Source organism: Sinohyriopsis cumingii, chromosome 11 (assembly GCF_028554795.1).
Source record: "Sinohyriopsis cumingii isolate HCF-2022 chromosome 11, ASM2855479v2, whole genome shotgun sequence".
Lineage (NCBI taxonomy): Eukaryota > Metazoa > Mollusca > Bivalvia > Unionida > Unionidae > Sinohyriopsis > Sinohyriopsis cumingii.
In genome coordinates this window covers 80,430,393-80,456,350 of record NC_142971.1, presented here as the reverse complement: position 1 = coordinate 80,456,350, position 25,958 = coordinate 80,430,393, and the positions used below count along the sequence as shown (strand labels likewise).

General features: G+C 38.6%; 1 long non-coding RNA gene across 2 annotated transcripts in view; it reads left to right on the top strand.

Annotated features, from left to right (window-relative positions):
* The window catches only part of LOC149788826 (uncharacterized), a 58,438-nt gene extending 37,633 nt beyond the window's left edge, over window positions 1–20,805 (top strand). For both annotated transcript variants that reach the window (XR_016424437.1, XR_016424438.1), the window contains exon 3: window positions 19,263–20,805. This is a non-coding gene — a long non-coding RNA (uncharacterized LOC149788826). The remainder of the gene's footprint in view (window positions 1–19,262) is intronic.
* The last annotated feature ends 5,153 nt before the right edge of the window (window positions 20,806–25,958 follow it).

The window sequence follows — 25,958 nt, the reverse complement described above, 5'->3', positions numbered from 1 at the left end:
CGGAATGTAGCGGATCTCCCTCCCACCCTACATCGTACATATCACGGTCGGCGTCTTAGACTATAGGACTGTGAATCAAAGTCTTATAATGCTAGTCTTTGAATCCGTATATCAATTTATCTATAGTTTTAAATTCATTTGCAACGTACTGCAGTGACAGTGAAAGTGCAGTGAAAGTGCTGTAGACCCAATGTTCGTGGCAGATGGTAATGTTTCCGGCTTCTAATTTTGCAAATTAGGTCCAATACATACTTCTTTATATTCACAAAACAGCCAAGATATGTTATTTGATTCTGTAAACTCAATTTATTCAGTTTTCTAAATAAAATATCAACTCACAGTTTTTAAATCGTTTGAAAGGCATTCAGTGCGTGAGCCTCCCAGTTCAGTGTTAACATTTCTTATGTTATACGTGACAGTATTGATAGAAGTTAATCTAAGGTAGTTATCCGTACAGTTCATATAGAAATAAACGCAACTGCGTCTGATTACATGAATGTAATCTGATAAATGGAAATCTTCCCTTCATTTATCAACTGATGCAACTACTAGTATTACTAAAGTTTTCTTCCTAAAACAAATGAGATTTAATGTCTATGCTGCGTCGTATTTTGCCCTTATGCAGCAATTAGTAATGAAAATCTAACAATGCAAAATAGAAGCAAACAAATATACAAGATAAATGAAATTATTTTTTTCCTCCAGTTGGAATCAGGCCAATCAACGTTCCGAACGACTCCTTGTTCGTCCGTGTTCGTCGTGTGCAATGCCTTGCTATCATTCCATCAAACCTGACTAGTCACTTCGACCGAAACCATTTCACTGAGTTCAATTAAATTTAATTATGTATGGTAGAGAAGAGATGGTAGGTAAAATATATTAAACACACATAAACATACGCACATACATTTTCAAAGAAACCTGCGCGCGCTCTATGAAAGTGCTGGCCTTTAACGAGCACTGCCATGTCACTTCATTCCGCATGGGTTCGATTATAGGGTTTCGGAATTGGTTTATGTGAGAAAGCTTGACAGTTATTTCCTTACGGGTCCTTGGTTCTTACCGGGGCTTTCCAGTTTAATTCTGGTCATGTAGAGTATATATTGAGCTTAGAAATGACATCAAACCACAAGCCTACAATTATTTACACCAATCTTTTCAACGTAGATAGAATATGATAATGAACGTCGAAAGAGGTAAATATCATACAAGCTATTTAACCAAGATACATCTAAAGTTTCAATCATAAACGAATTATAATGAAACATTTGTTTCATGATAATATTCCGAAAAAATGTTTTGACTTGAAATATCTTTATATAGTTACATGAGTAACATTAAAAAGGGAAATACAGTAATCAAAAGCAAACATGTTTTTAACACATAAGCAATTAAACAATAATTTAATAATTTCATCATTTAATTTAATAATAAGCTGCCAACAGTTGAAATGCTTTAGGAGCTTACACTATTTGTAATTAAATCCGAAAAATTCCAACAGTTCCATCACTGTTATATGTATATGTGAACACATATTTTCAGACCGATGCTAACACAACAAAGTTTTAAATTTGTATCGCAATATAATTAAGTGAGAGATCTTACTACTCAGTTCAATATTTTACAGTACCTACTCACCAAAGAACATCAACTTGGAAACACCAATTGTATAGTTCATATGATATCGATATCCCAAGATGGAACCATACAAAATATGTATATTCATGCATCAACACTTGCACAAAATATGGATATACATAACTATTTTTCACGGGACAATTTTCAGGATTAATGATTCTGAAATCAAGTGTAATATTCAACAGCTTATACAGCAAGTAATGATGCGCTATTGGGCATACAGGCGTTGATATTATCCCGATAGCACTATACATGTTGCCAATTTATACCCATTAGGCAAGGTGTTAGGCATGAATAAAAAGTGTCATATGTCCATGACATGATGGAGCAATCGGGATATTGATAATTGATTCGTTGTATGCTTGAATGTCTTCGTCAGATTTTTTGACTTTAAAATTATCCTTCTAACCAAAACAGCAACTATTTATATGCGGAATTTACAATGACTATTTTAGGCTTCATTTGTATATTTCTTGCATCTCAGAAACATGGTTCTAATACAAAGCATTTGTTCTTGTTGTTCTCAATGACACCATGAGCAGTCACTTTTATGCAAAATAATTTGTTAGAATCATATTTACTTCAATAATAAAATGTTCATGCAATGTTTTCGTCATTTGTATAATGATATCTAAGCATTGCAAACAATATGTGTATCGTCGTGATTTAGTACACTTTAAATCCTACAGTTATATGCAGTTTGGGACATTATTATATTTATATTACTAGTATGTATATTTTATTAATATAGTGTCAATGCATACGCTTTAACAGTATATAGTGAAACATTTATGTTGCACGCACTCTCTCTCACTCTCAATCTCTCTCTCTCTCTCTCTCTCTCTCTCTCTCTCTATCTATCTATCTATCTATCTATCTATCTATCTATCTATCTATCTATCTATATATATATATATATATATATATATATATATATATATATATATATATATATATATATATATATATATATTAATATATTTATATATATAGTTGTTTATTCGTGCAACATATCTCTGTATAGTTTATCCGAATTCAGACTCTACCTTGTGGCGTCCGACAGAGAAAGGTGAAATCAAAGATCCAAATGGGTTGTATTAATGAATTAAATTTGCTAAGATGTATTACTTCAGTTCCTCAATAATTTAATGTAGTAAGATGTATAAAAGCATTGACTAACTTAATTGCATTTACTGTGATATACAAACAAAATGTCAGCAATTTCAGCAACTAAAGAAACGCAAAAAGAGCAGCAGGGGGGGGGGGCGAATCGGACAACTTTTTCGACAAAATTTGATTGAGGTTTTAAAACGACAAATAGAGCCTTCCTTCGAAATCTCACTTTTCGAACAAAAAAAAAAACAAAGTCTCCGTTTGGCAAATGGAGACTTAGCGTTTTTTGCTCGAAAACGCTATATTTCGCGACAACGTTTTCCCGTGGCAATCATCGGGCGTCCCGCGTCGATGTCATCGCCCCCCCCTGCTGCTATGATCTTACAAACAGAGTAACCACTAACTCCTCCTCTTGTAAATCAATTAGGTTATTTGACTGATCTGTAATTCTAAAATTAATTCTCGTTAAAAACCGATTATGGCATCGCATATAGACCGGATTAATCGGACTCTCAATGATCAAAAATCCCGGAGGGGCTGTTGGTGAAAATGAATAAAGGATATATCCCTGTTGAGCTTGATTTGATTGCTTGGTATCTACCTGGTAACTCCCTTCGATAACATCGCACACTAGATTGATTGCTATCACCGATGCAATATTTACGTTGTATGGAGCAATATGCCTACCACCATCTCCGTTATCGTGTTTGAGGATAGTTGATGGACCGAGAAAATCATTAAGAGATTTTCTTAGTTCTGGCGCGTTGTATCCTGGAAACCTAAAATCGGGTAAATCGGCTTCTGCGATATTATACTCGGTTAGGAATTTTTGTTTATCATCAGTTTTGCTAGCGGATATTATTCCGACGATTCGTTCATTGATATATTCCATGTCTGATATAAGTTGATTTAACACCTCAACGTGTTTTTGTGCTTTTGTTTTCCGTAGCTGTTCTAGTTGTAATTGGTAATAATGATTAATTTCGATAAAATACCTATTAATATCACTTAATTTAACTGTGCCCTCGGCGGACAATTTAGGAGTTTCCTTATACGGAAATATCCATTGCATGGTATTCCTGTCTTGAAATATAAACCTACTGGGTAATAACGCGTTTTTCATAATAGACAAATCAATTTGATAAACGGGATCAATCTCATGATACGATCGCGTATTCGTGTGCAAGTCTGCGGGGATTTCATGAGGTGGATTCTTAGGCCATCCTGGTATGGTTCTTATTGAACTGTTATAGATATCAACCATATACCCCGGTGTGCTTATTTCAATCGTCGACGATAACGTCGGTTCATGAACCGTAATAGCGATTTTTGATTCTTTTCCTGTGATCGATTTTATCCTGCGTTGAAATTCCTTATTGATTTGTTCTATTTGGTATGACCCAGTTGGTATTGTAACCTCATTCCAGTCTGGGGTCCCATCGGGCTTATTTGTCCATGCAAAAACCAGCGAGTTATTAGGTTGTTGTCCGTTAAACGCGTCCGCTCGAATATTAGGCCAACTGTGATATACTCGCAATTTTGCCAGTGCTATTTCCTTCACTGGAACCGGCGACGGGAAGTTCACACTGAATTCTGGCTTCGTTGACGTTATCGATATCATATTTGTTTGTACCGGAGTGGTGTTCTCCGCGATCCGCTGAAGTAATTGAAACCCTTCGGGGTTCAGCGACATTATTATTATTCGTTGTTTTTAGTGTCTAATTTCAACAACCAGGTGGTTCCGGCTTCCAGTTGAAAATCCTCGATTTTTGACATCGCGGAGCTATACAACTGGACCATCGTGGAGAATTCAACATCGGATATGAACAAATTATCAATCGACAACGAGATCAACCCGGATAATTTCGAGTACGCGTCGGATACTATTTGATGTTTTACTGTATACTCGTCGAGTTTTTTTCTGAAAACACGATGATATCTTCCTAGTGATTGCGTTGGCAACTCCAGCAATTGTTGTCATCGCGGAGATAGCGATTGGAACAGCGATCGGGGCTATCGTGGTCACCGTGGATAAAATAACACCGGTACCGGCTACTATACCCGACACCGAGTACACGACCGCGTCGATGGTGTTTATTTTTCTGCGGTATTTTTTTATTTTTGCACGGTATTGTTCGGAAAGCGTTTTCAAGTTCGCGGAAAATTCTTTTGCGGTATCGAATCGATATTGATGTGACGTCGGTGATACCTCTGATTCAATTACCCTGGTGGACATTTTTATTTTAAAAGAGCTAGTGTTTTTAATTACTTAGATTCGCTGCAAATTCCACATACCATGTAATGTTTGCCTCGGCTAGATTTCTATCAACGGCATAAATTGTAAACTGTTCAGTTGCGTTCTTGTCTATAATTGTTGATATTGTATTGTTAAACCCGGATGAACTCGACGATAATATATTAAACTGCATCATTGAAACCAGTGTCAATCGATAAATGCCCTTAACAGCTGCGGTAATATTTACTGTATTCTGTGTAGGAGTCCAATCGAATGATCCATGCCGAATTGTGTATACTGTGTTGATGGTGTTCTCATGAGGGGTTTTTATTTTTTCGAATTGCTCTGCTACTCTCGGTAGCCCGTCTTTAATCGCTTCAACATCAGTTCTGATTATTTCTATTCTCCGCAAATTCGCGTCTATATTATTCTTGTTTGCTGCAACATTAGTTTTGATTGTTTCTATTTCCCGTGTAGTCTCGGTCATACTTTTTTTGTTCGCTGCAACATCAAGTTTGATTGTTTCTATTTCATATGTATGCACGTCTATACCTTTTTTATTCGCTGCAACATCAGTTTTAATTAATCCTATTCCCCGCCAATACGCGTCTACGTTTTTTTTGTTCGCTTCAATATCGGTTTTGATTGTTCCTATTTCCTGTGTATGCGCGTCCGCACCCTTTTTGTTCGCTTCAATATCAGTTTTGATTGTTCCTATTTCCTGTGTATGCGCGTCCATATTATTTATGATCGTTGTAACATCAGTTTTGATTGTTTCTATTTTCCGTCCATGCGCGTCCACATTATTTATGATCGTTGTAACATTAGCAATGAGTGTATTTATTTCCCGTTCATGCGCCTCTATATTCCCTCTGTTCACTTCAACATTAGTTTTGATCGTTTCTATTTTCCCTTCATGCGCGTTTACATTATTTGTGATCGACATGACGCCAGTAATGAGTGTATTTATATCCCCTCTGTTCGTTTCAACATTAGTTTTGATCGTTTCTATTTTCCCTTTATGCGCGTTTACATTATTTATGATCGATATAACGTCAGTAATGAGTGTATTTATATCCCCTCTGTTCGCTGCAGCCCTGGCAATGAGTTTATTTATTTCCTGTCCATACGCAGTGATATCATTTATGGTTGTTGTGATTTCATCCAGCTTGGTATTTTTTTTACCAAAGAATTTATCAAAGTTGTCATCGATCCTGTTAACATTTTTTCGTAACGTGTAAAATTGACCCGACAGCGTCGTAAACTCCGAAATAGTATTCTTTATTGTTGCAAGATTCGGTTCGGTTACCGTCGGGGTCCCAAAAAAACTAGCGGTAGTGAGTTGCATATCGGTGACAGATTTTTTCACATGCGTGTCAAGTTCGGTTACCAATCTATCTAACCTTATAAAACCGTCTTGGATTAATGTTACCCTATCCGTCACCGTCGATATGTGTTCACCTGGTTTGAGTCGTCCGTCGCTGGTATACAACGCGATAGTGTCCTCGGCGGCATCGCGCTGTCGTATTAAAACATCATCCAGTGACACATTACTGGATTTCAATTTACCCTGGCGGTCTTGAAATACAACTATTTCACCCGGGTCAACACTGGTTAAATTCAACGTATCAGCGATTTCATCCTCGATTAGTTTTTTTATGTCATCGGTGGCGGCCGTTTCCGTGGGCTTTTTCAGCGCCGAAACCGGTCGTCCCCAGATATCAATCATCGTTATTGTAAAAAAAAACGGCGTTTCTAATTAACCCGCCGGGCCTCTACGACCCCACTAGTGTATTCGTTTACAACCACATGAGGTGGTTTCCGCGATGATGAAATCGCCGCGAGTACGTTCAATACCTCACGGCCGCATATCGGCGGGTCGCTTAACTGCTGTGTTGGCAACGTGGAATAAAACGCCCGGGCTGAACACGCCCGGATATACCGCATGAACTCGTTCGGCGGAGCTAACCCGTATGAATCAAAATAGACGATCGCACGCGGATCAATCGCGTACGCAACCCAATGAATTCCCGCTCCGGAGGACCCATCGAGGTTAATTATGCCGGTTTCAATATTCCTTGGTGCCGCCGGTAATTGATCCCTCATAAAAACACCCCTGAAGTTTTGTATCGCTAGCGCGTTTGCGGCGTCTATTAAATCAAAATTAGACATAGGAGTCATTGACTCCTGAGTCAATAAACGGTTCCCGGTAGTCTTAGACCCTTTCCCGAGTACCATGAATACGGGGTTCCCGGTAGTCTTAGACCCTTTCCGGCTACGGGTCGTTTTTTTTTATAGCCTTTCCCGGTTGCCTTCTTCAATGCCATCCCCGCCGCAGTACCAACGGCTCCTAACGCCGCCGCCTTAGCCACTGCTGGTGCGGCCGCGGCAATCAATGCCGGAATCGCGGCTAACAGAGGAAATATCCCACCGGTCTTTTCCATGTTTTTAATCGCTGCGGCCGAGAAATCTACCTGAACACCCTTTTTATTCTTCATCGCATTATTGAAATGTTTTATTTGACGCGCCGTCAACGATATCTTATGATTACCACCTGCCATCTGTGACGGCTTCAGCGTTATTGTGGTCCCGCACTGTTTAGCCGACTTTGATCGTAATTTTTTGACTTGACCATCAGTCAACTCTACACTGACGACACTATACGACATTTTATTGTAAACGCGTTTTGTGCTTTCAATTACATGTTTTCCACTGGCGCATCAACGATTCTCATTCGTCCACCAACGCCTTCCAACAGCATTGATTTATCGCTGAGAATGACATCAACCGCTCTATGATTAACACCAGCCGGGGCTATACGAGCTCGGAAGTGTATATCAACGACGGATTGTCTCGTTAAATCAAGATGTTCCAACGAAAAATAATAAATCGGATACAGCTTTTTAAAATCAAGTTGCGATATTTGCAAACCAGTGTCGACGTTTTGATCACGACCCATGTATGACAGCAATCGATGATACACACGTGCGACATGGTTGTCGCCGTAATTAAGCTGTATATCCTCGGATGGTTCCTGTTGTCCGTTTATTCTCAGCGAAACACCCCTGACTCCTAATTATCAAATATCATATGGCTGCGTTCTTGACTGCCCAATCGTTCCCTATTCTGTAGCGCTATGAATATATGACGCGGGGCTGAAACACCCTGTTTTGATGCCAGGTGCCATGTAAACGTATCGGCGACGTTATCCTCTTTAGCATCAGTTGTTACCGCTAGCCAACTCAACAACGATTTTCCTCCCTGTTCCATAAATGCTAACAATCGTGCTTCCGTGGTAACTGATGGAGTCAGCACCGGCATCCACAATGCCATTTTAGTTAAAATGACTTTACCGGCAGCGACGCCAGCAGCACGCCATATTGCATTGTTATCATCGCCCCTTCGCGTCAGCGCGATTGTATGCTTAGCCCCATAGATAACTTTTCTAACATTTCTGCAGAATCCAAATATGTGATGGAGTGGAATCGCGCATGAAAACTGTCGGCGTGGTCCTTGCAACATTGTTACTCGTGCTGCGAATCCCATATTGTAATTATCGTTAAGACTTCTTATAACAGTGAAATTAGCGTCTGGTCTTGCTCTGCGGTCTGGGTTATTTGCTTCAGCCTGTGGGTCAACTGCGGTATCTCTTTCCACCAGCACGTTAACGTACTGAAGATGATCAGCGTTATCGGTGGTGTCCTTCGCAAACATCATAGATGGACCCGTCGATCTCGTATAATCGTCCGAGTATCTCGCTAACCCAATTATCGTCGTTGCAACATCAACCTCGCGTTCTATTGATTCAATTTCTCGCCCGTCAATAAGATATCTGGCGCTCTCAAATAACGCCATGATACCGTTGTTAACGAAGCCAACTCGAACACGATCGTTATCTGCGTATGGTGCATTATCGGCGGCATTTGTCACGAGTTCTCCCTCAATTTCGATAAATGCTTCACATGGCAGAAAGTATCTACTGGTATCTTGGACTTGAAGTTCAATTCGCGATCGTAGGTCGGGTTGCGCTGCATAATAAGAATAATATTGATAATCACGGACAGAATCATCCCTGCGCACTGGGGCGTCCATATCAAACGCGGGATCAGCGGTTTGCGCAAACATTTTATTATTTATCATGTTGATGTTTTCAATTGCGATTTTCTTTGAATTCTGTTTAAGACCACTCTCCCGCTATTGTGTTCATGGGCGCGTTGGTGGATGACTGAGCCGCCAACGACTCTAGTTTTTCTTCCACGGCGTTATTTATTACTTTACTGACATTCGAAGGCATCACCGTCGTTGATGGCATCACCGGTGGTTTCTGTTTTTTTCTTGAAAATCTCTTGGATTTCACCAACGACATTAGTTTGTCCTTTGCTGCAGAAAGCGCCTTTCCGGCAACATCTCCAATAGCACTAATACCCTTATCACGAATAACATCATTCCTAATTGTTTGGCTAACGGCGCTACTTTTGGAGCCATTCTTGTAAATAACCCCGCAATGGTGCTACCGAGACCATCTCCATAGTACGCGCGGTAAACAGGCAATCGCGAGTTTACCACGTAGACGAGAACTGGTTTATCGTGGTTGTAGTGTATGATCATCTTTATTATAAAAACACCGGTTTTTCAATTAGTGATTGTGATCATCACCCCCTTCCCACCGCCGTGTGGAAAACCGGAATAAATTTTATCAAAATTTCCTGGGGTTTTTGCCCTCGATAAAAATCCGGTTTTTTCCTGATTTCTAGTCATTTTTGGTTGCCTATAGTCGTTTTTTTTCGATTTTTCAGCAAAAACATCGATTTTCTCTAAATGATTTCCTTGGGTTTTTGCCCTCAAAAACAGTCAAAAATGGCCAAAAACAGTCAAAAAATGGCCAAAAACAGTCAAAAAATGGCCAAAAACAGTCAAAAACGATAATAATTTTATAATTTTTTTAATCATCCACGAGTTCGTCTATGAGCGTTCGATACGCACTAACGTCCATGATACCGCCCGTAAATAACCGCTTGCAAATATCAGCGGCCTCATTGATTATTTCCGGAGAGTTATTTCCGGCTCGTTTTCCTCCGATTAGTACCTCTAGCCGTGATATATCACTGAGAACACTGTTAGGACAGGTAACGCCGTAGGATTCTTTACCAACAGAGTATCCTTTTCCTTTTTTTGGTATTCTACTTTTTACTTTATTGTGGAATGCGTCATAATCGGGGCCATCACCGCGTGATAATGCATTCTCGTGTATACTCGCCAAATACACTATTCTTGTCCAATCCTTTAACGACTTTATATTTTTCTCGTAACCGCTATTGATATGCTCCTTATCTCGTATGCTCTTAGCAAAATTGGAGACAGTAAAATCAATTAATTCCTCCCTCCTGTCCCTGAGGTCTCTAATTTGATCCCTTGTGCTCTTCTTAAGTACATTACGGGGTATATTCCTCTCTTTTTCTTCTTCCGGTGTTTCTTCCGGTGTTTCTTCCGGTATTTCTTCTTCTGGTTCTCTTGCGGTAGCACCTAGTTCTTCTTCGTCGGCCATTGTAACATAAGGTTCTTGTGGTTCGGTTATAGCGAGTGGTGGTGGCCTCCGTGTTGTAGCAGCCGCTAGTGTTTCTAAAGACCTTTTTGTTTGTTCGGTCTGAGCCGCTATCTTTTCAAGCGCATCGAGGACGGGTACAGTTGCCGCCGTAACATCTTTGGTCGCTTTAGTTACCGGGGCAAAGAGTTGTTCGCTTCCAACAGTAAAATCGGCTTGTAGTTGCTTCCGCGTTTGAAGTTGCTCTCGGACCCTGTCTCGTAACGGTATGAATCTTTTAAGCGCCGCTAGCCGCTCTCTGGCTAGCCGAGTAGTAAGTGATTCGCCTATCATTATTGCAATTACGAAGCAATTTCTAATTTCCCGCTGGAGTTTTCGTCTATAATCCTTCTAATGTTTTTGATCTTGCTAGAAATCTCCCGGCGTCGTTCATAAACACGTCCGAGTTTTTTTCGTATTATTTCAACGGCAGTGAATAGTCCAATGAATGCATTTGCGTCATTGTGGTACAAGTTTTCATTGATCGTATGTTGTAATCGTTTTACAAAAAAGTACTCGCGGGCCAGGGTAAAACGCCCCCGTTTCGATTGTTCGTTAATAATCTCATAATCGGATAATATTTTTTCACTGTCGAGACCATCAGATAATTCAATTCCTTGATTTTTTAATTTTGAAATCTCGGCTAATATATTATTGATGTCTTCGATATTCATTATTCTTATAGAACATCTTGTTTTTAAATAAAAAAAAATGAAACCCCGCGTATCAATTCCGAAGGTGTTTAATAATACTGAATACTTTGTTTTCTTCCGGAATGGACAATTTATTGTCAGCGCCATGGGCGCCGGTGACTTCGTCACTCGCTGATATTTACATATGAAAATCGAATTTTGCGTCCGGTCTTTTTTGAGATTGCTGTTTGATATACTCGTTCTGCAACAAATCGCACTGCGGGCATACAAATATCAAAATATTTTCCTGCCGCATTCATGGAGTGAAATGTTTTTTCCTCGTGCGTTGTTGTATCAAACGATTTGACACTCTTTGCTTTTTTTGCGTGCTTCCCTGTTTTACCTTTTTTGGTGTTTTCACTCCGAGAGATGGCTTGCAGGTTTGTAAGAGAATTATCAGTCTTATTACTATTAATATGATCAATCACAAGTCCATTCTCGATTAATCCGTGAAAACATTCATAGATGATTCTGTGACAGAGATATTTCTTCTTTCCGGCACCAAACATTAAATACCCGTGATTATTTACGGTACCAACCGGCTTCTTCAGTTTGCGGTTTCTAACAATGCCGTCGCGAGACGCCTCGTAACTGACGAGCACAGGATGCGGCTGAAATTCTTGGTCCATTTGTATAATAATACTACTTGTCTAATTTATTATTTGGTTTAATTATGAATCTTTCAACGTAGTCTTGGGGGGTTTTGATGACGAAGTCGGCGGTGGGGTCAATGACGGCGTTTTTAATTCGCTTGTCATAATAGCGTTTTAGTTCCCTGTATCGCTTTCCGCCACAATTGATACACAACTGCGATTTTCTTCTTACACCGACGTGGCAAACCAAGCACGGGAGGGGGCCAAGAGAACCATTACGAACGCTTTGTAAATGATACCCGCAGAATTCGCCTCTACATGATTTATTGCACGGGGTTGTCGACCCAATCATCAACCATTTGCAGTGATTCATTATACTATATTCTTTCATTTAAATACTTGTTTTAATAATATTGATGAGTTCGAGAGATTAGCAGCAATTAAGCCCTGGAAAAATATTAAGTTCAATCTCGATAGAGTCCTCAAGGACGCACCAAAAGCGTTAATAAACGATAGAATCCTGTTAAATAAAATACGCGATTGTATCGATGAATTCAAGCGTGATGGCGCATCTCATAGTTGGTCAACATTTCGAATTGATGGCGTTGTTGATGCTACCATGAACGACAACCGCGCAGCAACGATAATATCACAACTTGACGGTAAAAGGTATTTCGTTACAGTAAAATTCATTGTCCGGGTGGAATCAGGTGATTGGATCATACGTGATAAATTTGAACCAGTTCTCAGCGACAAGAAAACAGTCATTGTCAGCCGCGACTCCAAGCCGGGGTTGTTAACCGGAATTGACAGACCATACTATGAACGAGCGTATCCTGAAACAGCAGTTGTTTATGGAATATACCCGTTAAATAAGAAACCTGATATCGGAAAACTGAAACCAATGAAACAGTCAACGGGGATAAATTGTGTGGCAGAACGAGTAATAGAGCATGTTACAAATGCGTGTCGAGGAAACAAATTGACTGATTTACGACGTAGCAAAATCAACCAGTGGGAACTAACCGTAAAAGAGCGTGGAGCAACCATCAGCGACATAGCGAGATTAGAAACGTCGTTGAGATTTCCAATAACCGTTACAACGATAACCGGTGAAGTATTATATGAATCAAAGTATAAATCAAAGGGAACCCCAATCAAAATTATTGATCATAACGAACACGCGTGGACGCCCGCGATTACAGTGTTTCCACGGGATAGAACAGTAAAGTATATCCCGGGGGAATTTATACAAGATGGTTTTCTCGCGGAGAGGAAACTATTTGATGCTATCGCTTATTTGTGTAAAAACGACCCTGTATCAGTGTGGTTACTTCGCAGCGCTGATACCTTTGATCAGTTTGTAAGACCAAACGGTGAATTATATCGCACTGAAGCATTTCACAACAGGATGAAAAAAACCGCCATGGAATTTGAAGAGCATGATGAACAACTGCTAACAAATTGTTTTACGATTCCATCGGTTGCGGCTCATGTTGCAGCGAGGAAAAATGCGTGGGGTCCAACGCGCAAGGAATTTCTACCGGATGTACAATCCAGTTGTTTGGAATACTATCACGGTGGACTATGGAACACTGAATACAGCCGCGACGCTATGATTTCCGTTGATATGGTTGCCTGTTATCCAGCGAGTTTTCTCGGGTATGGATCCGCCGCTGAGTATTTCAAACGATTTGGACACCCCAGACATGAAATGACTCGTGTTGCTATTAATGGACCACTGCCTGATTTTGATTTAACCGGATTCGCTCGCGTAGTATCATTTGAGTTCGCGGCAGGACTTCATCGCTGTTGTTATATTTGGATCGGTAGACACATGGCTGAAAAGAAGTGGCTGCCAATAGCGCTGCTACGGTATATGATTGATTGTAGCATGCTAGTTTCGTTGATTGTCAGTGACGCGATTATATCATACCGGGCGCAGACTGAAGTCTGGTTACCAGAACCGGAGCGTCTAGATAGCATAATTGACGAATCCAGAAAACACATCGATGCCGACGAGGAATATATCGTCGAATGGTCCAGGAGGATATTCAACCAACGAAACTGCGAGGCAAAAGATCTCGGTAGAAGAATAATTGGTAAGTTCACACAAGGTGGAAAAAACTGCGACTACAAACGATATTGCTCACGGCTGATTATAGATGACGCAGAATATGATTTCGTAATCAAGGACGCAGTGGCGAAAAATAGATACGTGAACTGCGAAACAGCTTTCTTGTCCAATGGAACAAAGTTGGGTACAGTTGTTACCTACAGCGATGGAGACAGCCCGGCATACCCGCATTTGAGGGCGTCTATGCTAGGTTACGCCGCTATCAATTTATTCTCGATGATAAATAGATTTCCCGACACCGCGGTTAGAGTAGCCGTTGATTCATTTTATATAGACGTAGCGTATAAGGAAAACGTAGCTGGGTTTACTAGTCCGGACGAGAGTTGGGGTACATGGAGAATTAAAAATGAAATACGACGCGATTATTCCCCGTCAGCAGATGTCACCGTTGAGAACAATTACCTACGCGGCGATAAATTATCGGAATGGTCTAATGCACCACCGTGTTCTGATCCAATTTGTAGACACAAGACGGTTTATTTAAGCGGCTGTGGCGGGTCAGGAAAGACGACTCGGGCAATTGAATTATTTCGAACGCGGGCAAGTATAATCGTGCTTACACCGACCCATAGACTAGCGCGAGAGATAAAACAACGAAATGTTGACGCCGTTACTTATCACAGCTTGTTTCGATACAGCGGCGGTGAGTGGACTCCTGATCGAATGGGTGAAAAATTTATTCCTGAAGTTATCATCTGGGATGAGATATGTACTGTTTCGTTACTTTACGAATGTTTCTTGATTGGTTGCTGCTCGCGAATACAGCGGTAATCATGTGTGGGGATCATGGCCAACCACCACCATTTGTCGGCGAGGGTCCACATGATTGGTTAAAGGGTTTTGTGGACTATTATGAAGAAACCGATACTGATTACCGAGCACTTGATGAACAACTGCGCGGGGTTAAAAAATTAATCAGATTACAGCCGGATAGAATTCAGTGTGAAATAATTCGCGAGGTGATTCCGGAAACGCCGTTAAATGAATTCTGGGAAACATGGAAACCAAACGATTTGATTGTAGCGAGTAGAAAAATAGTCAGGGACACACTTCAGCGGAGGTTGTTTTCGTTGCATAAGGAAAAGTTTCCAACGCGTCCAGTGCCGTTATGTTATAGACCCGCAGATACACGGCGACAGAACATTGAAGTTGAAATCCCGGGCCGGACAGAAAAACAAATTCTCGTGCTGAATGATATCGTGCTCGTTGATATCAGCGTCGTCGAGGACGCGCTACGTGCTGATAAATCCCCGTGGACGCTAGGATACGCAACAACAATACATTCCTCGCAGGGACTAACCATCACGGATACAATTGTTTGGATAGTTGATAATCGCATCGAATGGTCAAATCTAGTCTATCTTGCAGTGTCCAGAGTACGGAGAATGAATCAGCTTCGAAGAATTGTTATTGACGAAGCCAGTGACGAAGTCAGTGACGACAACGACATCATCGATGCAAGCGTCATTGATAGAAAACTCTCGGGTTACCGCCAACAGGATTAAAAAAAACAACGGCGTTTTGATATTGATGCCGAATTAATAATTGCGTTACGACAACAACAGAATAATCACTGCGCGAGTTGTAATTGTATAATGAGTTGGCGCTATTCGGATAAAGACGCTCGCCAATTTACCGTGGACAGGATCGATAACAGTCTCGGTCATGTCAAAAACAATGTGAGGTTAACTTGTCTTGAGTGCAATAGACGCAACGGCGCTAGTTAAGACCACGCGGGGGTAATTGAGTATCGTCAGGTATCACTTGTAGTTGCTCGCGTGTAAATCCGCGCTGAGGAGCAGTTGAATCCAGTCTATAGATCGGTGGTCTACCAGTTGATCGTGTTATCGTTGATATGTTATGTGTGGTAACACTCCAGATAGGATCAGTAGCTCTTTTTTTACCGCCTTCAAGCTCTCCTGGTTCATACAGATATCTAACAGTGACATCGCCGAGAATCGGCTTGGAAACGCTATCTATTTTTGATCTTCCGGGTATATACTTTTCTTTAATCGCGTCGCTGGGCTTCATGTTGATTGCTCGGGTAATCTCGTTATTTAACGCGGCAATTACGCCTGGCAACCTTTTGACCCATTCACGAAATCGTTTTTCTTGGATGAATTCCTTCGCGTATTGATATCCAAATAACCGTTCAGCAACAGTCCGATTGAATCGTTCAACAATTGCCTGATCACGATGTAGCGCAGTATGACCTCGTCGCATCGCGACGTTATGATGTTTCAGCGTTGATAAAACAGCGCCGCGAAATGCACTACCGGGATCAACTTGTAATAGATTTGGCCAGCGCAGAGGACCTCTTCGATAAATCCGCGCAAACGCATCGGCCACTTCAGTTGCTGACTTTGTTTTTAACGGCTCCGCTTGTTTGTATCGACTCGCAACATCAACTACGGTTAGCGCGTATTTGTAACCGTTGTCATGCGGCAGAAATAGTATATCAGCCTGATGAACTTCATTAGGTACGCTGACATCAAAGCGCGAGAAGTTGATTTGTTTAGGCGGTGGTAGATAGATTTGCCATATAGCCTGTTTGGATAACCAATTAGCCGCAGTGGCCTTTGTTACTTTTGCAGCGCTTGCAAGCTTACCAATTGCGGCCTTCCCCTTCCAGTATCCTCTCGGAGAATAATAGATGGATTCCATGTTGTTATTATAAACGCTAGCGTTTTCAATTACCAGCGCGAGAAGCTCCGCTTCCAATCATTAATTTACCTTTCATAGCCGATTTTACCAACCATGAAGCCAATTTTTCTTTGACGGATTTATCAGGAATAGCATTTAACGCGTGAATTAATTTTACATCCGCGATATGACACTGATGCAGATCGCTACTTTTGTAAGCAACATCATGAACATGACACGCCTTATCGATAGCGTTTATTGGATACTCACCGGGTTTGGGCTGATTTTGATCATCGAGTCTGATATCTAATCGTGTTCCGGGCCCACAGTAGCTATATCCTGGGAGGTGCTTTTCTCCTGGATACTTTGCCCACGGTGTTCCGGGGAGTTTTGATAACTTGGCTGCAATATCACCTCCTCGCTTTTTTTTAAAACATCCCCGGGTTTAATAGAAATAAATCTAAATTTCTTTGTACCACATTGTACACACTTGCCAGTAAGCGCCGATCTGTTATTTTTTGTTGTAACGGTTGTCATATCATTTGTGCCAGTACGCACTCTACACTTTACACAATATAGATCCATAATTTATGTATAGAGACATGAATATAATTGACTTTTCAGCGACTAAAACAAGAGAACCAGTTAAGCATGTTGCAGCGTTACCAAACTCGATCCGGATGATTATCATCGGACCATCTGGATCCGGCAAGACGCAATTGTTACTCAATTTAATAATGAGATGGATGAAGTGGGATAAGTTGTATTTGGTTGCTCCTAGCGTAGATGATCAACGATGCTACGAGGTGTTGAAAGATTTCAACGAGAATGCATCAGCGATCGCTAAAAAAAATGTTATTGAGTTTATTACAGATATCAATGATGCACCAGGCATCGATGATATTGATGGCGACGTTAACAATCTAGTCGTGTACGATGATGTTATGTTAGACAATCAAAAAAACCCAGCTAGGATATTTTCCAGAGGCAGGCATAAAAACACCGACGTGATATATGTCACTCAACGGTATACTCAGATTCCAAAAGTAATTAGAGACAACTGTAATATTCTTGCTGTATTCAACGGCGTTGATACACACACGCTACGAAATATTTGGCAGACATGGTGCGGCGGTGACATGGACTTTAATGTTTTTCGAAACATTTTTAGTCATGCTCAGTCGACCCCACATGGATTTGTAACGATAAATTTACATGATCCTCGGACACGATATCGTATCGGACTTGACCAAATATTCGGTTAAATTGTAAATAACCACTTAGCAGCGGGGGGGGGGGGCGATGACATCGACGCGGGACGCCCGATGATTGCCACGGGAAAACGTTGTCGCGAAATATAGCGTTTTCGAGCAAAAAACGCTAAGTCTCCATTTGCCAAACGGAGACTTTATTTTTTTTTTTGTTCGAAAAGTGAGATTTCGAAGGAAGGCTCTATTTGTCGTTTTAAAACCTCAATCAAATTTTGTCGAAAAAGTTGTCCGATTCGCCCCCCCTGCTGCTAAAAGACAATATGTAATATCCAGAAGTTGCGTCCACTTCGAGGAGTGTAACATACGTAAAATGTGTAGGAGAAGAATGTAGACCATGGCAGATGGAGTCCAGGAACATATTAAATCTGGAAGTTGTTATACAAGAAAGTCTCCCTTTATCATATCGCTTATTCGCCGCGGAGGGAAGCATAGCTGAATAATGTTGTAGACAAACATGTGGGCTTTGTAGATGAAAGTTTTTAAAACTTGGAATCTTATAATTCGCTTTCAAAACAGCTCGAGTCAAGTCAAATATTTTGCTTCCGTTATATGTTTATAATGTTTACGCTAAGTGTCTTCAATGAGTTTTCCTTCAAGCAACTACAAATTAACATATTCCGGATTTACAGTTGAATGGCATAATGCTGATATTGCATAAATCAAACTCAGTAGGGATTTGTTTAAAATAGAGAAAAATGACGAACAACAATCATTCGTTTCAGATCGATGTTAACGTATTTATTTTCTTATTAGCTAAGGTCACGTACATAATATACAAACAATATAAATTGCTACTGAATTTAAGAAAAACAATGTCGAACCATCAATATCAAAGGCGTTTTGACCTTTAATCCGTTACTGTATCATAGCAGCGTTGTAATTTTTATCATATAATTTTTGCATCATTTGTCGACGGAGAGATATATCATATGTGATTCAGCATTCGAAAACAATTATATTGGGACCAGTATAATTTTAGGGTTTAGTAAGGTCATTGTACGTAACTGTTTGATGAGTTATTTGAATAAGTGTTGTAACCAGGGAGTTATTGTTACTAATGTATTGCTGTCTGGTGTGGAAAGCTTAAAATTACAGTTTCAGTTACGTCAAAACAACAATGGTTAAAATTCTAGTTTTCAAATATATATATATATATATATATATATATATATATATATATATATATATATATATATATATATATATATATAGGGAAGAGTTGGTAGATAGGTGGTGTATAACCTACCTCAAGAGTGATATATATTGCCATAGTTATACATTAACTGATATTATTTTCTATATTAACTTTATGATGAAATTATAATACCACCAAAAATATAATATTTTGATCATTTCAGTGAATACCACGGTCTTATCCCAGGGAGAGTCACCCGTCCCTGCCCAGCAAGGAGCAGTCGAATATGGTTATCCATGTGCTGGTTCCCCACCTCCATATGTCGAGCAAAAAAATATGTCTACGGAAAGTGCCGATCCGGCCAATCTACCACCACCAGAAGCAAAGGATTAGAATCTACATTTTTCATGCAGCCGTTTATCAATTGTGTTAAGACAGTCGGGAATAAGAAACTTGTTACAGTCGGTTCAGTTTCTACGAGAGAGAGAGAGAGAGATGCAGAGTTATATAGATACATAAAGAGAGAGAGAGAGATAGTTAGAGAGAGAGATAGAGAGAGAGAATGTGAAAGAGAGATTAAACCTGAGTACCAGAGAAAGACATATAACACTTTATACTTTTGGCCCTATGTGTATTATTCAAGAAATATCGCGATATTTCAATTGTTATTATCTAACTCCTATTACAATTAGATTGTCAACACACACTATTGAAAATAATACAGCCAACCTCATCTTATACGCTAGACATTATGTCTTGCAGACCTATATTTATATTCCGGAAGGCTTTGCGTATAAAACTATTCTCGTCTTTCAATATCGCCTGGACCTTTCGCCTTAATTATTTGCTTTCTATCTTACATTACTTTCACGCCTTCAACAAATTTTGGTGCCAGGTCTGTCACGTGGAAATAATGTTAATTTACATAAGCCATTATTTTTCTTCAGTTAGTGATTTTCACTTTTAACATTCAACCATTAACAAGACTAGCCCTTTTCCTTAGACAAAATACCGGGTACCCACCAACCATAGAATTAAGAATGTCATGTGAAATTATCTTAATCTCTAAACGCTATTTTAATTATTTCACATTGATCTATTGCTCATGCAATCTGCAAAGCTTGGCAACCGCAGATGATACAGAACCATAAGTGTTTACATAAATCATATTTATTTTGAGTCACAATTACACTGACATTTTACCCTGAATTCCAAATAATTTGTCTTTCTTAACCAAACTATATCAAACCTTTGTAAACTACTCGTTGTCGAACACATGAGCTATTGTACAAAATATAATTTTCCTTCTTCGTAGCAGTGACCTTAGACTTCGAAATTCTGATTATGAGATCAATAGGTTGATTGTATTAAACAGAATGCACGCAATCCGCACAGTTTGATAACCGTTGATTCTGGGCAACTCAAAGTGTTGTACAAGATTGAAAATGGTATTATACTAATGGATGGACACTATGCTGCCTGTATACAAAATGTATCATGCTGTTGATAATTTCTGGAACTTTCTAGGCTATCTTATATCCCCAGTTTTACTTTAATTGTGCTTCTCGAAATAGTCGTTATTGTCTTCCTTGCAAAACGAACTTTGATAAACTTATTTAATCAAAATGTTAAATATCTAACTTAACAAAGACTGTTAAAGTGATCATTCTACATGTTAGTTAATACAATCTTGGCGTATTCTCTTCACTTAAAATACAATATTGTACAATAATCTATTGTGTTTAATATATTAAAGTCATTTTAAACAGTTCATACTGGAAATAAAAGTTAATGTCAGCAGATTGCATTTCATTATTTTTTATTTTTTGCATTGACTCACATGATTCAAGCGACAGTTGATTTGCTGGAATATCTGGATAGTATAAACTTAATATACAAATACATTAAAAAATCATAATTAATTATTCGAAAAAGATTTGATTTATTTGAAAGGTTTTGATCAGCCATGTTAATTTATTCAATATTCAGTCAACCACTAATATACACATATGCTTTATTTATCATTTACCTTTTTGCTATGCAATGATATATCATGGGTTACGGGTTAATAAGTGGTTTAAACTTGATTCGAGCATTCACTACTGACATAGAAAACAAAGTGTGTTACAAATGAAAAGTGATAATAAAACAGCACATTTAACATGTCTGGGTTGGTTTCAAACAGCAAACAAACCCGTACCTCCCTTAGACTAGCTGATCATAAAGTTGTGCATGCCTGGCTAATTAACTGAAATGTCCGGGATGGGATTTGATAAGCCTAAGATGACAATGAGCTGATATCGCTAAGCTTACATCTTAATAATATCAACTTTACCAATTGATAAATGATAATGAGATGACAAACAACGAAATGTATAGAAATGTGTATTAAACTATGAAATACTTAGGACCACAATATACATTCTTGCTGGAGGTCTGCATATTGTATGTGCATAATTCAAACTGAAATTCAGTAATAAATATCGGCAACAATCAATGCAATGGTGCCTTTATTAAAGTTCATCTTTATGGATTGCACATTTCTACTATCCAAATTTGGTTGATATTGAATAATTGCTACTTATGTAGGAGGCAAATATTATTGACGTTTCTGATAAATAAGGCTTTTCACATAGCTAAATAATAGTGAAGAATGCTGACAAATGATGTTTACCTAATATTAATTAAATAAACTTCTCTATACCGGATAATGTGATGCCATTTATGTAATTACCTTAATGTTGTTCAACTAATAATCGTTTGCAATTATGCTGATGTTACCGCCGATTAAGTCTTTGTCTACTAAGTTAGATTTTTCTCATAGGTTAGATGTAATCTATCTGAAGTATATCGTAGATCTCATGACATCAGTTCTAGAAATAGGAAGATAACTAGTGTAGTTTATTAGAAATGTCAAATGTAGCACCTTAGGGTAATTGAGATTAGCGGGCTGTACCATCATATAAAACAATCCAGCGGTCATCATCTTGAGTTAACTATCTCCTGAATGAAAAAGAATTCCCAACAGATATAATACAATTATTATTTTGTACACAAATGCATAATGTGTACCATACATTCTCACCCAGAATAGTTTTGGTACACTTAAATGCGCATTGGACATACTCTTCCCAAACGTCTTGACTTCACTCTAATTTCATAGTGTAACAACAATGACCTGTTTTGGACAGCGTTCTGTCACATGCTAACTCAAGCAGATTGGAATATATCTATCTATCTATCTCTCTGTCTCTCTAACTCTCTCTCTCCCTCTCTTTCTCTCTCTCTATATATATATCTTTCTCCCTCTCTCTCTCTCTCCCTCACTCTCTCCCTCTCTCTCTCCCTCTCTCTCTATATATCTTTCTCCCTCTCTCTCTCTCCGTCTCTCTCTCTATCTATCTTTCTCCCCCTCTCTCTCTCTCCCCCTCTCTCTCTCTATCTATCTATCTATCTACCTTTCTCCCCCCCTCTCTCTCTCTCTCTCTCTCTCTGTATATATATATATATATATATATATATATATATATATATATATATATATATATATATATATATATATATGTGTGTGTGCGTGTGTGTGTGTGTGTGTGTGTGTGTGTGTGTGTGTATCCGGTTTATCGTTGATTTATATATCCGGTTTATCGTTGATTCCTAAAAGCGTTTTTATAAGGTTTGCTGTATCCATAGAGTTTACTCTTTTAAAAATTAACATTGCGACCTCATAGTAGATTTTTCCAGATGACTACAAGTAAAAGCATCTTTGTTGCCCTGTTGTTACTCGCAGGGTTGATCAGGACATTTTATGTGCAGCTCCGGTCCGGTAATTATGTTTATTTTGACAAGCACATTACCTCAAACAGGTTTATGTGTCCAACGTAGAGCTTGGCCAGACAATGCATCGTAATTATGTTTCGAACATCGAACCCATATCCAGATTGGATTACCTTTAAAAATACCACAGTGAGTTAATTTACATTAATTATAGTATGATCGTAAATATGTATCAATCACTACAGCTTAGGACGTGCTGCTATCTCTGAACTAATATTTTAAAATAAAAAAAATTAAAGAAATATAAATAATATAATATTTACCAAACCAAAGAGCGGTAATCATCTTTAACACATATAAGCGTTGGTTTAAATAAACCAAGCCATGTGAATGACGCACCGATGACTGTAATGTCAGGATTATTGAAAAATACTGTAATTTGAGATCAGACTGTACGCTGCACTCAAAGTTTATTTTCCATAGAAATTAATATGGTTGTAAATTTAAGTCGGTATCATTTTATTTACTTTTGCATTATCTATTAATATTAATGTCAAATATAATCAGTAGTCACAATGTCACCCAAATCTGCATGTGATTGATATATTAATGATAATGTATTTCTTGCAATTATGTTGCACTTGATCCAAACAATACAAACAACACATGAAGACAACTTTCAATAGGGCTAATCAACAAAGGCATGTTTTGGTCCAGCGAGGGCACCTTTACTTTAAAATACCCACAGCTGCAGTTATGATTTTGTAACATCTTCATCTTAACTCAGTGCATTTAGAGTACGGTTGAAGGTATTGTTTTAATTGGCTTCCTTGACTACAGATTCACATACAACGGCCCTTCTACTAACATTTGTTCATATTGCACATGTATGAGTACTGTAATTATACTGTTTTGCTGCAAGGTGGCATCTACAGAGAGTGAAAATAATTATACCATAGCACTTGAGCAAGTGGAGATTTCATAGTATTATTAAGCTGTCAAGCAAGGTATTAGGTACTAATTACACAAAGTCTTAAATTTTATAAAATCGAACATATAAACATATACATGTTGTTAGAAAAAGAATTAGTATGAGCTAGTTTCCTTCACGTCATTAATTTTGCACTATTTGTCCATACTACTTTGCTTCGTACACGACGACATGCCTCAGTACAGTATCCTCAATTACTAGTTTTGTTTAATAATAAATAATCGAAGCTCATGTAGCACACTTTGTGCATTTTGAAATATTACATTTGGGTGTGAAATATACATGCTGTTTGGTCAATTTGTATGTACAGATGATAAAGATGACGACGTAGACGTGTTCAATGAGTCACACAAAAAACACTTTCAACAAAGCAAACGACTGGGATTGATAAATGAATTTTCTGCAGCAAACTTGAAACTCGTATGATTATGTATACACCGTTTAGGGACCTTGACGAAATCCATATAACTACTCACAGCTAGAGATTAATGGTTCCGGATTTGATATGTGTCTGTTAGACACCGCATAAGAGGCATATTAAAGGCCAATAGTAATATTGTCTCCTTCATAGAGCTCCATTTATACACGTCAATCGAAGCATGAACGTATTAAAACAAATGCCACCAGATAAGTCAGAATGTGGAGTATAAACAAGAGACAAGGAATGACGACAACGAAAAGCTGGAAGAATAAAACTGTACTGTCCAAATGCTGAGCAATTTTTAACGTTTTACATTTTTAGAACATATTTCGAATTGTATCACCGGTACACGTTATTTAGGTTATATAAACAATTGTTCTCCATCCAGCAAACGGCTGGTAAGTGGCATAAAGATATGCTATTTAATAGCAATGCATATCATTTTGCATTTTGAGTTTCCTCAAAACGTGCCTTCCTAGTATGTTTTGCTAACTGGAATTAAATGAATTCCACAATTGGATCCACGCCACGAAATTTTACTGTAATTGGGACTTTATTTCTAATATAACTCAAGTTGTCATTATGCACTGAAACAAGAAATGAATATGATATTCCCTAGAAAACAATCCAGCGACCTTTTGATAATTTCATTTCCATGTTTTCAGACTTTGCCACTTTCAAAATTTGCACTGGCTTTTTGTGATACACGGGGCATATTGGAAATTTCCGCGTTAACACTTGATACAATGTTTTGGATTTAAGCTAACGAGGGAAGCCATGATACTGAGATCGGGTCATAATATAACTGGGCAAGCATGAATGCATCCACTCCTAAACATATCCTTTTCAGCTGGTAATAAGAATGGCAATGATATACTTACATGTTTGCATCTTGATTTTCCTGATGATTTTCTTTCTTAGTTCTGCAAATCTGAATTACATGTTTATAGTTGCTTATACATCTATCAAAATCGTACTGTAATTTCGCCTACTCTCAAATTGCATTCTAGTCATTATACTCAAAATAAATCAATGTGAAATTCAGCAGCGTAGTTTGGATGATTACAATTGAAACAATTCAAAATTTCCCACATTATGATTCCAAATATTCATTGATATAATGGATAAACACATGACATGCAGCTGAGTGAAAACGTGTCGCACTCTCCTTCCTCACATCACTTGTGTGGAATTGAAACAACTAATAAATCATCAAAATTGAGAAGAATCGACAACAATTTCAAAATCCATTCATTCCAGATCAAGGTGGATAAGATTATGCAATGCGCATTCATTAAACGTAAAAATAAGTCAATTCCTTTTGCAATTAATCTCGAGCGCGCGACTTAGTTCAAATTTTGATTGGTGGATTTATGTGGGTATTAATAGTTTTGTTGTGTGATGCTGACTCTGCACTTGTTTATTTATTTGGCATGCTACATACATTCAATTACTTTGTTTATTGGGGTGTTTTGCTTTGTTTATATGACTAAGCATTATTTAGAATAAGAAAATTAATATATAATAAAATGGTATTGCATTTGTATGGGGACAGCAGCGACACCAATGTGCACTACCACAGCGGAACTGGTCACAATGATTACAACGTCAAGCCACTGGTCGACCCCCGTAATGTGCTGATGACACCACCTCACATCAAATTGGGCCTTATGAAACAATTTGTCAGAGCTTTAGATAAGGGGTCGGCAGCCTTCAAATACCTTCAAAACTTC